This window comes from Penaeus monodon, chromosome 15 (genome assembly GCF_015228065.2).
Source record: "Penaeus monodon isolate SGIC_2016 chromosome 15, NSTDA_Pmon_1, whole genome shotgun sequence".
Classification (NCBI taxonomy): Eukaryota; Metazoa; Arthropoda; class Malacostraca; order Decapoda; family Penaeidae; genus Penaeus; species Penaeus monodon.
Genome location: NC_051400.1, coordinates 26674119 through 26675555, shown reverse-complemented (window position 1 = coordinate 26675555; position 1437 = coordinate 26674119). Strand labels below are relative to the sequence as shown.

General features: G+C 38.7%; 1 protein-coding gene across 1 annotated transcript in view; it reads left to right on the top strand.

The window, feature by feature from the left end:
• The window catches only part of LOC119581870 (disintegrin and metalloproteinase domain-containing protein 11-like), a gene marked incomplete at its 5' end in the record, with an annotated part of 193377 nt that overhangs the window by 216 nt on the left and 191724 nt on the right, over positions 1–1437 (top strand).

Genomic DNA, 1437 nt, shown 5'->3' with positions numbered 1-1437 from the left:
ATACGCTTTCCGAATCCTTCAGTCAAGGCTAATTAGATATTCAGAAGATAGAAGAAAGAGAAACTTTGAAGTCTTTCGCTTCTCATCCCCCTCCCCTCCCCTCCCCCTTCCCCCGCACCACTAAAAGCTAAGCCACACTTGTAGACTTGTAGGTTTTGTAGCAGTCACAGCCACTGGCACACCACACCCCCACGACAACCCGTCAGCACATTCGTTACCTTACGAGGTTATTTCTTACGCTTCCTTGCCTCTCCGAGACAGGTTCATATCACGCTGTCACCGATCTCTTACCGTAAAATTAGATCTGCCCATTTCACTGTAAGATATTATCATGTAAATGTAGTGTTCTTAGTCGAAACGGTCCAAAAACCCTCTTCGTCTCTGTGTTCTCTTTTAGTTCTTAGAACGGCTTAAGTATTTAGGATAATGTTCTACTTCCATCACTACTGTTTACTAATATTCCCACCTGTTTTTTCGTTGTTCTTCAACTGACCAAACATATTTGTGTTTTATCTGTCTAAAGTATTGTGGCTTTGTGCACACGGTTCCACTGCTTGGCACACTCCGTCTGACTCTCATGCCAGGTTGACTTCTCTCTCTTGTTCATCGATGTCAGAGCTTGGTACTTAACAGGAGGTCACTGTGCCCTCGGTGTGGAACCTTCCTTTAAAATGTGTGTTCAATATTGTAACCTTGTGTTAAAGCCTGATATTGTTGACTGTGGTTACTGTTTACCCAGTGTGAGATCCTGGTACGTAAGGTATGGCCATAAAGTATCTGCTCGAAGAATTTGTAATACTTGTCATAACCTCTGTGGTCTAGATAATGGAAGTATTTTCATTCATTTATGACCATAGTTTTATTTGTATGTTCACTATGTTAGATGATATTTGCTTCTTACGCAATTGAAATCTAGATAAAGCAAAAAGACATAGTCAGACATTTACTTACTAGTCACAGGCATACAGAAGTTTATCACATGTGCCTCCTAAGAGAAAATATCTTGCAATAAACAGCCAGGAAAAGTTATTTCGTGGCATCTCTTGCAACGCAAAATATGTATGTGCCCTATGAAAGGGATTTTAAATGGCACCACAATAAATTATTTTCTGTGCACCTTCCCAAAGAATGATAAACCGTCTGCACAAATGCCTAAATTATGACACAGGTGTTTTATGACCATACACAAAGCCTTTAACTGCCATATGCAAGAAAGAAATATTTTCTCTCTTTTTTGAATAGAATGAAGATAATTCTTTTTGTGAACATCTTGGACCTACTAGATGTTCATAGAATTAACTGTATGTGGGTTTCCACTGTGTTGAATTGTATTGTTTGTGTAAGTGTTTTTGCTACTTCTCACCCTTTTGTATCAAAGTCAGTGTTATCGGTAATTAATGATTCTCATGTATAAAAAAAAATTAAAAAGGCATTGGA